We start from the raw sequence: 15,229 nt of genomic DNA, 5'->3' as shown, positions 1-15,229 counted from the left end.
TGGGAATTGACCTTCTGTATTTGGGTTTGCGGCACGACGCTCATATATTCTATGGTTATTTCGGTAAAGTTACGTAGATAGAAAAAACAATAATCATAAAAGATCACGACGTTTCGAACTGCTGGATTTTTTTCTTCCGCCTGAGAACGACCGCTTGTGTTGCGATCGAAACGTCGTGATCTTATATTATAAAATTTTTCTACCTACGTGACTTTACCGAAAAAAACAAAGAGTATGGATTCCTGCAGTCACGAAAGCTTCAAATAAAAATCAAATAATAAACAAATAAAGTGAATACAAATATCACGACGTTTCGATCGCAACACAAGCGGTCGTCATCAGGAACAGGGGATATACAGTTGCTGATATAGCCAGATACACAAGACAAAGACCCTCCATGAAGCCTTTCACAGACTGTTGGGGAGAGTGCTGTTAGCGAGCACCTATTAAGGTGCTCAGCCGCATTTGTCTTCCCAGTTGAGTCGACCTCGGGGAGGCTGGGGACTGGTTATGATATTCGTCATCAATGTTGGCCGAACTCGGGTCGCCAGTGTAGCGGTGAGCGCTACGCTGCGCTACGAACTCGCTCACGGCCACCACCAGTGACGATTATCTGAACCGGTCCTGGGCCTCCCCTAGATCGACTCTGCCTCAAACGAGTACCTGGTGCGATGTGTAAATGTCGCCACTGGGGAGACAAAGGCGGCAGGACGTGTTTCGGACGTGTCGCGGCCTGCCGAGCACCTTCATAGGTGCTCGCTAACAGCACTTGCCCCACGAGTCGGTTGAGGCTATACAGAGGGGATCTTTGTCTTTGTAAGTGCTGAGCTGCGGCGTGGACGGTGAAGATTTTGGGAGCGTAATTCTCTGGCGCAGAACGCGGAGGCGCCGTTAAAAATAGGCAGCCGCTAACCACAAAAACGCCACTGCCCCAGCATCTCTGGGCAGGATATAGTAGTACAAAGGCAAAGATCCCCCGTGTAGCCTTAACAGACTGTTGGGGCAAGTGCTGTTAGCGAGTAGCACCTATGAAGGCGGCACGGCACACGAGGGTGGTGGGTGGTCAACGCCACGCCCGGCCGGCTTTGTCTCCCCAGTGGCGATGTTTACTACACAGCACCAGGTACTCATTTGAGGCTGAGTCGACCTAGGGGAGGCCCAGGACCGGTTCAGATAATCATGACCGATGTTGGCCGTGAGCGGGAATCGAACTCAGGTCGCATGTACACACCCACACGTACGCACTGCCATGCAAAGACAGATCCTCCGTACAGCCTGGACAAACTTTTGAGGGCACACCCTCATATACACATCCATGCACACTCACACATACACTCAGTGCACATGCATACCCACGTCCACATACACATATACAGGAAAAACAAAGATGCCCCTTAAAGCCTTAAGTAGACTGTCGGGGAAAGTGCAGTTTGCCACAATCATTCACATACACGTTCATTCGCCCACACGCTTAGAACACACGTAATACATGTATACATGCACATACACACTCACTGATATACACACACACACACACATGTACGCAATCACATGTATACATACGTAAAAAGAGATAAAGATTGCGAATCTGTACTCTTAGGTAAAGTCACGTAGGTAAAAATTAAATAATAAAAAATAATTGAAATAATAGAAATAAAGTAATAAATAAATTAAGGGGTTTTTAATTCATTTATTATTTTATTTATATTATTATTTCAATTAAATTGGTATTATTATTATTATTTTTACCTACGTGACTTTACCGAAAAACCTAAGTGTATGAATCCTTGCAGTAACGAAAGCTTCAAATCTAGAATTGCGAATCTGGCATACAAAAACCGTTCGGATAGCGAGCTCCTCATTCAAGTGGTGTGGCTAACGCCATGCCCGACCGCCTTTTTCTCCCCAGTCCTGATGCTTGCACATCATCTTAGCGCGAAGTTGACCTCGTTGTAGATCACAGAACCGGTTGAAATATTCGTCACTGTTATTAGCCGTGGCTGGGAATCGAACCTCGATCGCCGGGTTCGTAGCACGGTGCACTATTTAACTTTTATTTTATTTTATCAGCTGAGGCCAACTTGAGCTCAATAGCTCATTTTCAGAAGCTACCTGGCCACACACCGCGTGAAAATATATAGCAGCCAAAATCGTCGAGACGCAAGTTGATTCTAGATTCTAAAATGCGGAGGGAAAAAATTAACCCGTAAAAACAAAGTTTTTCACTATAAATCCTTTATATGCGTGGCGACTAGAGTCCTCTCGTCCTCTGGCTTGAGATGGCTGCCACCTATGGGTCAGATGATTACCTGCCACCATTAAGCAATTGGTAATTAAATATAAAAAAAAAATCCTAAAAAGTGTAAAGTTATGGAAAAAAATTTTCACGAAAATAAATTGTCACGCACAACGAGTCTGTGTGCAAAATGTCAGCTCGATTGGATCACGGGAAGTGGGTTAAAACACGACCGAAAGATTTGCACGGTCGTAAGCGCGCAAGCAAGCAAGTGAACTTAATATAAAGGATTTAAAAAACCAGAGGACCCGGAGAAAAATCCACGCGACCAAGGGGGGAAGAGCGAGAGAGAGAGGCCGCAAACCACAAATATCCAGCAGCAGGCGTCAGGGTCGGGATCGAACCCACGACCTCCTGCATACCAGGCGAGGGAGGTAACATCTCACTATCGCGGCGGCACCCTCGTAATAACGACTGCACCACCGCACACTCACAGCGGCAGCGTGGGGAGCGGGGAGGGACAGGAGACGGGAGGTCGGGGGCGGTCATTTGAGAGAAAACAAATTATATTTCGATTTAAAGCTTTCGTGACTGCAGGGATTCATCTTCTTGGTTCTTTCGGTAAAGTCACGTAGAAGGGAAATAATAAAATAATGAAAATAAAACATAATACAATAATTAAAAAAAAATTATTATAAAAATAAAACATAAGAAAATAAATAATAAACTTATTTTTTATTTCCCTTCTACGTGACTTTACCGAAAGAACCAAGAAGAAGAAAACAAATTGCTCATATTTACAACGTGCCGCGCCTGGAGATTGAATCGATTTCTGCGACCTCTGCATTGCGAGATGGTCCGATGTGCGTGCGAACGCCACGCCACCAACATCGTTGACTCGTTGCGCAGAATAAACAACAACAACCCAACCTAGTGCTCGCGTCGAGAGAGTAAGGGATGTTTATGGTTTGATGCGTTACCAACGCCGAGCCGCTGATCGAGTGACGGGGGCTCGGATTTCGCTGCCTGCCGTTCATCCTCCCTGGGCTTTGAGGCACGCCACACCAGGTGCCGTCCTGACCTGGTGGGGGGGGGGGGTCGCAGACATCGATAGCCCTCGAACCTCGGGCCCATGAATGGATCACGGGTACCACTCTCACTGTGGCAAAAAAAACATTGCTAGCAATTCTTTTTTTTGTGCGTGCTTAGTTTGTTGTGCTTCCTCCGCAAATTTCGATTATCACAGTTGGCTACGTACGGTGCGAAAGAAGTTCAACATACATACTTGGTTGGACTATTTCATCCACAGATCACACTTTAAAAAAAAAATAGTTTACCTAGGAAGTTAGTTTTAAGACAATTTTTCCAGAGGGGTCCTGGCCAAGATGTTACGATGCGGAACACGAAATGAAACAATTGTTGGGATGTTTTGGCCAACGCCAGTGACATTGCACGGGGTCTGTACCTTTTTGTTTTGTTTAACTGTGCGAGCAAACAAGAAAACTCGGAGGAAAATCGTGCCGAACCGGGAGGGAGCATTCACATTCCAGGCACACGTGCAACCACTGCGCCACCACGCTGCTGTCCCGTGTATAATACAGCAAGGCCACTGTGGTAGCTCTGAACAAGTATAACCCGTAAACACAAAGTTTTTCACTATAAATCCTTTATATGCGTGGCAGCTAGAGTCCTCTCGTCCTCTGGCTTGAGATGGCTGCCACCTATGGGTCAGAAGATTGTCTGGCAGCATTAAACAATTGGTCATTAAATATAAAAAAAAATCCCTTAACAGTGTAAAATTTTGGAAATTTCTTTTCACGAAAATGCATTGTCACGCACAACGAGTCTGTTTGCAAAATGTCAGCTCGATTGGATCACGGGAAGTGTGTTAAAAAACGACCGAAAGATTTGCACGGTCCTAAGCAAGCAAGCGAACTTAATATAAAGGATAAAAAAACAGTCGTTCATGATGGCTTACGAGGAATATATGTATGACTAACAATATTGTTTCATAATAAACGTTTTTGGGTTATAGCTGCTGCTTTATTTAAGACCGGGAGCAAGAGCAGAGCCTCACCATTCTGGCGAATTGCCCGATGATGCTGGATGCAATTACCAGCGAAACGTCGTACTCAAAAAATTGTAAATGTTGTGGTTTCACTCTTCAACACACCGGTGGGCTAAAGTAGTGAACTATTTGTCTTTTGTCAACGTGACACTTTTTTGCTGATTGGCCGTGTCGGGTGGTGGAGGGTTACGACACATTTATAAATAACGCGATCTAACCGAAAAACGTTTATTATGAATAATATTGGTCGCGAAAGCGTACGTGTTAATATTGTTTCAGAAGAAAATAAATCGACGACATGAAAATTAGACAGGATTATGAACATAAATATTGCGTCTATAAAAACAGACGGGATACAGGTAAAAAAACAACTCAACACAAATATATATGATAGGCGACGTTTCAAGCGATGATCCTTCTTCATTGCACATGTGTTTTGAATAAATTGCTATGAATAAGGGGCCATCGCCTGAAACGTAGCCTATCATATGTTTATTTTTAGTTAACATACCCGTCGGGATTGGTGGATATCGTTGCATAACCCCCATGCATATGCATGATTTTTCTTACCTTGTTTTTGAACAATTATACCTGAAGCGTTGAAAACTAATTCCTTTAAAATATCTTTTTGTGTTTAGTTTGTTGTACTTCCCTCCGCACCTCCGATTAACAGGGTTGGCTACGTACGGTGCGAAAGAAGTTCTACATACAGTAGATACCTTCAAGAAGGTTAATCTAGTTGTTGACGTTTCAGGCAATGGGCCTTTTCATAGATCTTTGGTTTGAAAGAGGGCCATTAGCCATTAAACGCTGCCTATTATAGCTAATACTCTTTAGTTCTTTCGGTCAAGTCACGTAAGTAAAAAATAAAAATAAAAAATAAATTCACGACGTTTCGGGCGCAACACAAGCGCCCGTCATCAGGTGGGACACACAGTTAGCAACAACTGCTGAACTGGGCAAGAGATCTGCAGTGAAACAAGAACTAAAGAGTATGGATTCTTCCAGTCACGAAAACTTCTAATCTAGAATTTTATAATTCTAGATTTGAAGCTTTCGTGACTGCAAGGATTCATATTCTTAGGTTTTTTCGGTAAAGTCACGTAGGTAAAACATGTAAATTAATAAAAGTAAAATAAAACAATAAAAATCACGAAAGATTAGCTATAATAGAATATTATAGCTAATCTTTATTTTTGAGGCAGTGTCATTCATTAACGTGTTGAGTTCTTGTTCTGTCTATTGTCCTTGTGCACCACTGCCAACGCAGCAGCGCCGACTAATTGTCGGAGAGTTCTTTGATCTTTCTCCCCGTGCGTGTACGTTGAACTTCCTTCGCACCGTACGCAGCCAACCGTGCTGATCGTAAGCGGTGGATACTGCTCGTGCGGTAGTCCACGCTGGTAGCAGCGTGCGTCTCCCCCTCCCCCAGGTGGTAGCGATCAGCCAACCAACCAAGGCCCCTTGGCGCTTGGCCCAAGAAGCCAATTAGAGGGCCCAATTGACACGGTTCTGAAATCCGAGCCCGGGTCCTTTTGGCCGCTGCTGTGCGTCGCTGGGAGCGCCGTGTGCGCCCGCACGGCGCTCTCCGCGCCCAACTCCGCCTTGCTAAATGCGCGCGATGATGCTGATGTCCGCGATTAACGCTTAATTCGTCGGCATGTAACAATTAACCTCCCCACCCCAAAGATTCCCCCGTATAGCCCTGATTGACAGACTGTTGGGGAAAGTGCTGTTTGCGAATACCTATGAAGGTCGGCGCGGCAGACGAGGGGGAGTGGGTGAGCCAACGCTACGCCCGGCCGTCTTTGTCTTCCCCCATCGATGATGTTTACACACAGAACTAGCTGCTGTTTGTGAGGCTGAGTCGACCTAACCCTGTATGGACCAGACAGCTGGACTTCATAAAATAAACTTTAAAAAGAAGCTGCTGGCCCTTTGGGCGCTTGCGGGAAGCGTACGGCTGCTGGGAATTTCATGAGCAGGTAATCAACTCGGAACTTGCGAAGTCAACGTGCCAAGACGTCGTTCAAAACTTTATTCAGGAAGAGGAGGAGGTTGTGACGGGTTGGGACATGCGTGCGAGATGGAGAAGGGCGGAGCGCCGAGACACACATTGTAGTGGCACGCGGAGGTCTGCGACCTGAGCACGACCTTTAAGCCAGGTGCTGGTGGTTGTGATGAGACTAGGTTGGGTTGTTTCATAAGGGCAATTGAATGGATGGGTGCGTGTATGGGTAATTAGGTGACTGGATGGATGGATAATTGGATGGATGGATGGGTAATTGGATGGCTGATGAATTAATGATTAGATGGATAATTGCATGCGTGGTTGGGTGGATAAATATGTGGGTGGATGGATGGATTGCAGTTCGGGCTCCTGCCTCCAGGTTGGGGAGGGTGCAATCTCCACCCCCGATGCATTAGGCGACGCGTGAAGGTTCATCAACGTCTGGCCCTCCGATGATTCAACAAAGCCACTTGAACGCGTCGCCTATGTCTGAAAAAGCGCTGCTGCTGCTTCTGGGTACGTGGACGGATGAAAGTCAAAGTCAATCATTAATTCATTCATTGCCTGGCCCAGCGCGCTGCACGCTACAGCTGTAGAGCTGTTACGCATGCATAATGCAGCGCTGACAATGACATCAGCGGCTCCAAAGCGGGGCTGTGAGTCAGCGAGACTCGATCGCACGTGCGCTCGGGAATTTCCACACCCAGTGGAAAAACCGGCACTCTGGGGACACATGGAACGCACGCGCGCACACACACAACACACACACACGCTTCTACACGTGTACGCGTGTATGATATATGCAGATAAGTATGCAGCTTGTGAATATGTGCAGAATGCATACGCGCAAGCTGCCCATATTTGTAAAGTAATCATTTACACCCCTTTGGCAGCTCACTGCTGTATGAAGGCATCCGCATGCCGTGTTGGGCATGGGGGTTGTTTGACCATACTTCACCACGCTGGTCATTGCGGGTTGGTGAAGGGGGGTGGGGGGTGGGGGGCGGTGGCGGCGGAGGATGGCCAGGATCGGTTCAGATATCACTTGCCATCGATGTTAGTCGTGGATGAGAATTGAACTCGGGTGGAAGGATCCATAATGCAGCGTGTTCATCGTTGCACCACCACTCAATCCCGGTCTCTGTGTGTGCGGGTCCGCGTGTGTGTTGGGCGTTTGACGATGAATCGATTCGTTGATTTTTCATTGTCCTTCCCCCGCACATACGATGAGCACGGTTGGCTGCGTACGGTGCGAAAGAAGTTCAGCATACACGTATACGTAATAGGCGAAGCAACAGCTGCATGATAAAGTCGACATTGATCGAATTTGAGTGTTAAATTCAAGGTCAACGCATTGATTGGATCGCATATTTAAGAATCTGTTTACGATATAATATTCGTTATTTGTAACTGACATGCAACTGTTATATTTTGATTGGTGAAACAAGGACGAGTGGACACTTCTGTAAATGAAAAACTCAACACATTCGTAATAACATTGCCTAAAATATATAAAATAGGTGACACTATGGGCGATATGCCCTCTTCATAGCACATGACGAAGGGATTGATCCGAGAAAATATTTGAATTATAAGCGCCATTGCCAGACACGTGTGCGATATGAGGAAGGGCCTTTTGTCTGAAACGTGGGCTATTTTATTTATATATTACTTTTAAGGCCACGGTGTTACTGACGAATGCGTTGGGGTTGTTTTTGGTAGCTTGTGCTTGCGCAACCACTGCTGACGCAGAATCACCGAGTTATTTGTTTAATTTTGCCAAATGAAATGTTCCATCTCAAGCGGATGATGTGGGCCAACTATTTAGATTAAAATAAAAAAGTACAAGTGACACTGGACAAACGAGAAACAACGTGAGAGACGGTTACAGCAGACAACACGTAATTGATCCTTGGATCGATCCACAATCTCGCTAGAATGACGACAACCCACCGACGAACTTGGAGCGTGAGTTGATACTCGTGTGTCGTGCGTATGTGCGATCCAGAGTTCCAATGCTGACTTCGCCAGTGGCCAATGGGGATCTGAGCCGGTTACCACGCCTCGCTTTAGGTTGACAAGGCTTCAAACAGCACTTGCCCCAACAGTCTGTAAAGGCTATACGGGGGATCTTTGTCTTCGCTCGTAAGTGAATGCGGCGAAATGTTCTTGGGAGTTCGGCAGTTTGGGTTCAACTCTCCGGCCACAGATAATTCCAGTGAGGAACAAGCGGTATCTGTGCCTGTCCTGGGTTTCCCTGAGGGTGACTCAGCCTGAACTGAGTGCCTGGCACGCTGCGTGACACTTCAGCAATGGAGGGGAGGAAATCCTAAAGGTAGCCGTGCGTGTTGGCCACGTAAGCCCGTCCTGTCCACGTACCCATCTTAATAGATGCTCCCTAACACAACGTTCTTCATGGGTAGTCGTGGCCGAGCGGTTAAGGCGATGGACTAGAAATCCATTGGGGTCTCCCCGCGCAGGTTCGAATCCTGCCGACTACGTGAATGTTTTGGTAGAGTGATGTTTGCAAAAGTGGTCCAGCGCGCGGCGCTATGATACGAACCCGGCGTAGGCAGGCCGAGACACCACTCGATATGTGAGCCAGATGTTGGCTACTACCCATTGCTTTGCGATGTATGCAATCGTTCGTATTTTTTTTTGGGCGGGGGGAGCAAAATGTCGTTCATTGGGAAAGGCGACAAGTTCCGAGGAATGTCCTCGGCAACAGAAACAACTTTGTGTTCGGCTTTTTAAAAAATCCTTTATATTAAGTTCACTTGCTTGCTTAGGACCGTGCAAATCTTTCGGTCGTTTTTTAACCCACTTCCCGTGATCCAATCGAGCTGACATTTTCCACACAGACTCGTTGTGCGTGACAATTAATGTTCGTGAAAAGAAATTTCCAAAATTTTACACTTTTTAGGACAAAAATATTAATTTTAATTACCAATTGCTTAATGCTGCCATGCAATCATCTGACCCATAGGTGGCAGCCATCTCAAGCCAGAGGACGAGAGGACTCTAGCCGCCACGCATATAAAGGATTTATAGTGAAAAACTTTGTTTTTACGGGTTATACTTGTATTTCGCCCGACTGGTCGTGTGCGAGATCCAGAGCGTGACGTACGGACACTCGTGCGTTGTAAATGCAGCGCAGTCCATCGGATACATGCCGGCGTCTTTGTCAATGCGTGTGTGTGTGAGTACACACTTTGTGCGTTACACGGGTATGATTGATGGGCCACGTCGATCCTGACCAGGATTTGAACCGATGATCTCACGACTGGGGAGCCCAGCTTTAATAATCCCTACCGACTTACTGACATCATCAGCTCAGAACCCGCACGCTTCGAGTTGGAATCGTAAGCGCGCAGCAACCGCTCTCTTAATACAAATTCCGTGATTGGATAACGACCACCAACTGCTGACAGACTGCGCAAATTTCCCCGAGTTTTTATAGCCGCGTGATGTCAACTTGACCGCCCGCCAAAAGGCACCGTCCGCACACATCACTGCTTGACCCGGTGCCAAAATCCTAATATCGTTAAACCGCCATCGATGGGGGCTTTGCAATGACACGGGCGTTAAACCTATGCCCACCCCGCCCGGCGACGCAGCGGTGAGAGCGAACGGATCGCAATCACAAGGTTGCGAGTTTCAGATCCTGATTGAGAAGCGTGGTGGGCGGTTAAGTCAGCCCATCATCATACTGGGGTCGATAAAATAGGTGCTACTTTGTGAGGAGGTTAACAATGGTTGTCCTATGTAGAGACTCGCCCCCCACCATGGGAACGTGGAATTTCCAGCACTGGCTCAGAGCGGTAAGGGGGGGGGGGGGTCCAGTGTCTTGATGAGCGTATGTTGAACTTCTTTCGCACTGTACGTAGCCGACGGTGCTAATCGGAGGTTCGGGCCAGAGACAACAAACTAAACACAAAAATCAGTAAAAAAAAAGAGTTTTCAATCTCGATGATGATTTAAAAGTGCACGGCTCCAGTGGCTTCCGAATATCGGAAGGAAGAAGAGCGTTCCAGACGGCCGCAGAAGCACATCTGAAAGCACGCGATGCGGTGGCCACCCTCTTTGTTCGATGGCCTCGCCCAGAAAGCCGCTCATTCAGCGGAAAGGAAATAATTTTGAATTTTGAAACGAATCCCGCTGCGTTGTTCGAACACTACGAGAATGTCATCGTTGAATCGACGCGCAGTGGCTCGCCTATCTCGCGATGAGATGGATCGCCTAGATTTCGGGGTGTGCTGCGATTCGAGGATTGATTCTCGCATCTAGTAGTAGTTATTTTTGTACGTTGTTTTTGATACAATGAGCAGACCTCTTCTTGGTTCTTTCGGTAAAGTCACTTAGAAGGAAAATAATAAAATAATAAAAAGAAAACAATAAAATACAATTCTCACGACGTTTCGGCCACAACGCAAGCAGCCGTCCTCAGGTGAAGAACATTCAGACGCTGTCTTTTCGACAGACCTGTTCTTTACCTGAGGACGGCTGCTTGCGTTGTGGCCGAAACGTCGTGAGAATTGTATTTTATTATGTTTTATTTTTATTATTTTATTATTTCCCTTCTACGTGACTTTACCGAAAGAACCAAGAAGATGAATCCCTGCAGTCACGAAAGCTTTAAATCGAAAAGACAATGAGCAGAATTTACGCGTGCGTTTCGCAAGCATGGCCCAGTTGACTCCCCCGTCTCGTGCGTGCAGGTTGTGCCTGGCCAATCGGTCGACATTTAAACGCAACCATACCATTTGGATGTGATTTGTGTAACGGTATGCTGTAACACGCAGGCGATCCGTTAATAAACACTCTCTCGAATCATTCTGTTCACCGTGTTCAATCTAGCCCGGATGATTCGCGTGAACCATGCAATTGAGAAGAGGGTTGTTGGAAAATCAGTGGGAGTACCTAAAAATGGATCTCCCTGCATATTACGACAGGATGATATTATGAACCTCAAGATATTATCAATACATCTTTAGGTTCATAATTGTGTGCACATTTATTTTGCGTGTGGAGGCGGGGCATGGGGAGAGGGGCGTCATCCAGCAGTAGATTGACAAGGGCATTTTGACTTAAAACTTTCGTGACTGCAGGAATTCACATTCTTGGTTCTTTCGGTAAAGTCCCGTAGATAGAAAATAAAAAAGTGGTCCTCATCAGGCTGATGAAGACCGCTTCTTTTGCGATCGAAACGTCGTGGGTTTTTTGCTGTTTATTTTTTAAAATAAATTTTTTTTTTAATTTAATTTTTTTTTTCTCTCTACGTGCCTTTACCGAAAGAACCAAGAATATGACAAGGGCATGTAAACAACAACAACAACAAAAAGTACCCATCTTGCAATATCCACATCGCCAACCTTGCCTGCTCACTGTAATCGCATGCAAATTGTGGTTCAGCGCAGGGCTAAATTATTAATTTCTCACCGAATTGTTTCCCGGAATCGCTGGTACACTGAGTGGGCATTGCGAAATCGTGGATGTGGTGTGCCGAGCGCGGAAAATTATTTCTGGGCAAACTTGGAACGGACGCGGCTGAAATGACATCGCTAGTTCAGTTGTTGGAGCATCGCGATCCCACTCGTTGAGTTTTGGGACATTCATTCCTAGGCAGGGTGTTTCTAAAAATCACTACCGCCATCTCACACGTGCACCTAGCGAAAAAAGTACTGACAGAGAATCACTGACCACAATGTATCACTTGATTCATTTTTTGTACACACACTGTATATTAAAGCAGATCAGCAACGCTTTCCTGTTAGCCTTTGCTGTATCCATCCATGGCTTTCCTGTTATTCAAAAATGTGCTGGCCATCAATGTGTTCTCACATGTCCAGCCGTGTGTATGTTGTTTGTCACGTGACAATAAAACTGATTTTGTTTAGTCCACATTGATGGAATGTATAAAATAACACGAAGAACGAATAATAATGTTTTTGTGTGTTTGTTCAAAAGCTGAGACCATGAACTTGTGGCATTTCTAAGACACGGCTTAATCACCGTTGGCCGAAACCCAGAATTTGAACCCAGGATCTCAGCAGTACCGGCTAAACTCTCCGGCCGAGCGTAAATTATGGACGTCTGTGGCAACCTACTGGGAATCTGTAAAGAGATGTATAGCTAATCGGATTCCTACAATATGAATACATAATTCGGATGATGAAATTCCCATCGTCACCCAGCCACCTCAACGACAAAAAAGCTCCACGCTTTAAGGTAAGTAAAACTTTTTTTAAATAAATACTGAAAAATTAATCTGGGTTCCTATATCGAATCAACATTATGAATCTGATAACTCAACGAGCTAATCGGCTCCACCTGTTTAGGCCATTCGATTCTATTCTTGAGCGTAACGGCAGCAGCGTCATGTTCACGATGTCGAGGTCTTCTGATTCTGGCCACGACGAGAGAGGGCTTCAGCAGAGAGAGAGAGAGAGTTCGTGTCGCGTCGCTGTTCCTCCACCTGCTCTTCTGATTTTGTAGAAGCGTAGACCACAGTCGGTTTACGATACGGTCCACAGGTTGGGATGCATGGATAACGATGCGGATATAATTTAAAAATGTTTTCCATTCTTTTTTACAATGTGTTATTTACCAAAACGTATTGACCCACCACTGAACAGTATAAACTGTCCAGCCTCCTCTCGTTATAAACAAGGAGAACATTTCACTGCTATGAATTTGTTTACTATTCATCAACACGTAAAAAAGAAATGACTTGAATATAAAATTCACTGGGGGCGATGGGGATGAATTGTATCACCCCTGCAAGTCAATAACAATGATGTTTTTCGAACGAGATGAACTGATCCCGACCATAAAATGTGGAATGGTGATATCCAATCCGGACACGTTCATGCGGACACTGCCGATGCTACACGGAAGACAAAGATCCCCCGTGTAGCCTTCACGGACTTTTGGGGCAAGTGCTGTGAGCGAGCACCTTTGAAGGCCGGGCACGGTACTCGAACAGGGGTGGGTGACCAACACCACGCCCGACCGCCTTTGTCTCCCCCAGTGACGCCCTTTACACACCACACCAGATACTCGAGGCTGGTGTTGGCCGCGAGCGGGATATCGAACTCGGGTCGCTGGGTGCGTCGTGCAGCACGCTAACCACTGCGCCACCGCTCCACACGCGATGCGCACACGAGCGCGCTGGCGACGTCACAACCCATCAATTCCACAACTCTGCAAAATGTTCTGCCGGTGACACCGATATCAACTGGAGCAACCGCCCAGATGTCAATTTTTTGGGTGGTTTTTTCTCCACCACCCCACCTCCCCGGCTGATAGGCATCGAGAGGGCGGCTGTTATTTCCAAGTGGCGACAACGGCGACGACGTCACCTCACCGAACGGGAACGTGAGCCAAGCTCGACGGAGTTCAACGTCGAAAATAACGTCAACAGCGACCGTCGGGGCAAGGGCAAAGGAGGCGCCAACGTTCGTCAGAGATGGCGTGGGTGGAGGGGGGGGGGATTGGGAGAGGACGAGATGATTTTATTTTGGTTGGAGGATGTAAGGTCCATGCTATTGCTCGGCGTAGGTGCCGTTTTTAAATATTCGCGCGCAGCAAGTTCTTGTTCGCCGTCATTTGAATGCCAGGGTAGCAATGGCTGTGTCATTGCATGGCCACGACCAACACGGCCACGAACGTCACCCCCCCCAACCCCCATTAATCAAAGTAATTAATCGGCGATGCCGCGTTGCTAGCGGTGTACAAGGCACCGTCAACAATAACTCATGTTACACTGGTCCTTAACGTGTCAAACCTAAAGTGCCATTCTGGGCAACTGTCCTTCTTCATAGCAGAGGCCAGAGATAAAATTAAGTTGGACTACACTGTACACCAGAGCCCCTGATTAGACCTTTAAAACAAGTTGACGTGTAGCATTTTGTACCGATCAGGACGTCTACGCAAAAGGATGCTCTTTTTGGTTTTCGGTAAAGTCACGTAGAAATGTTTATATTAATTATTTTATTTCTACCCGACTTAACCGAAAGAACCACGAAGTAATTCCTGCAGTCACGAAAGCTCCAAATCAAGTTTATACAAATGTTGGTGTTCTAAATTTGTCAACTCTCCACCACCTGACAAGAACACCATTCAGACCTCTATCGTTCACATTTCTACCAATAACGCACTTCGGCAGTGGTTTAAGGCTTTTCATGGGCAAATTAAATGTTGACATTTCTCGAAAATTGCTTTGAACTTCATCCAGGTAGCACAAACGCCGAAATTCTTCGTGCCGTGCCCAGGTAGTGGTTGCGACACCAGCCAAAAGCACCAATCAGGACGTCTACGCGAAAGGATGCTCAAAGTTCAGCTTCAGCTGTCAATAACTGTTACGGTATGGCGATGGTTGGAGCCAGTGTGTTTACAATTTACTCGAATAAGGTTACATGGGTGCTTTGTATCTCTTGGGTGATGTTAGACCACGCACCATTTACAAGTATCCACTCCGATGTCGTTCCTCAGTCAGTTATAACTGTTTAAAAACGGACGACCACTTCACATTTGCAGGAAGATCAGTTTAAGTGAGTGCCAATTGAACATGCATATTACAAGGTTGGGCAGTATGTCAGGCATTCATAGAGGATGCGAAGAAGGCGACTCATCACCTCTTAACCTAGAAAGCCACTAGAGGGAAAGCATTGATTATCTACCTATTTCGATCGAAAGCTTTCGTGACTGCAGGGATTCATCTTCTTGGTTCGTTAAAGTCACGTAGAAGGGAAGTAATAAAATAATTATTTTATTAAGTTTAATTTTCATTATTAATTATTACTTTATTATGTTTTATTTTTATTACTTCCCTTCTACGCGACTTTACCGAAAGAACCAACAAGATTATCCACCTAGTTTACCAGTTCAGTTATCCCACCACAATCCATTGCCA

General features: G+C 46.0%; 1 non-coding gene across 1 annotated transcript; it reads left to right on the top strand.

Moving 5' to 3' along the window:
• Nucleotides 1-8,734: 8,734 nt before the first annotated feature.
• TRNAS-AGA (transfer RNA serine (anticodon AGA)) lies at nucleotides 8,735-8,816 on the top strand. The gene has a single exon. It is a non-coding gene; the product is annotated as a tRNA-Ser (tRNA).
• The last annotated feature ends 6,413 nt before the right edge of the window (nucleotides 8,817-15,229 follow it).

This window comes from Lampetra planeri, chromosome 28 (genome assembly GCF_965212315.1).
Source record: "Lampetra planeri chromosome 28, kcLamPlan1.2.h2, whole genome shotgun sequence".
Taxonomy (NCBI): domain Eukaryota; kingdom Metazoa; phylum Chordata; class Hyperoartia; order Petromyzontiformes; family Petromyzontidae; genus Lampetra; species Lampetra planeri.
The sequence above is the reverse complement of the archived record's forward strand: the minus strand, read 5'-3'. Positions and strand labels throughout refer to the sequence as shown.